This window comes from Chaetura pelagica, unplaced genomic scaffold (assembly GCF_000747805.2).
Source record: "Chaetura pelagica isolate M959 unplaced genomic scaffold, ChaPel_1.0 scaffold193, whole genome shotgun sequence".
NCBI lineage: Eukaryota > Metazoa > Chordata > Aves > Apodiformes > Apodidae > Chaetura > Chaetura pelagica.
Window position 1 is genome coordinate 265943 of NW_009952562.1, and position 283 is coordinate 266225.

Here is a 283-nt window from a genome sequence, read left to right on the forward strand (position 1 = left end):
AGGAGCCCACCGAGCTGCTGAGGCACCTGCGGCAGGTGAGGATGGGCGGGTTTCTCCTGGGGGGGGCTGCCTCTCGCGGTGGGGAAAAGGTAGTCGAGGAGCAAAACACATCCTGGTTTTGAAAACCGGCTAGCTGAGAGAGGGCATGCTTGGGTTTTGTGGGTCTAACTTTTGTGGTGTCATTTTGGGGAAGAGGCTGAGGAGCTGCAGGGTGGTTATGGTGTTGGAGTTGGGAAAATAACCCCGCGGAGGTGCTTTGCATTGTCTGCAGCGAGGAGCCCTG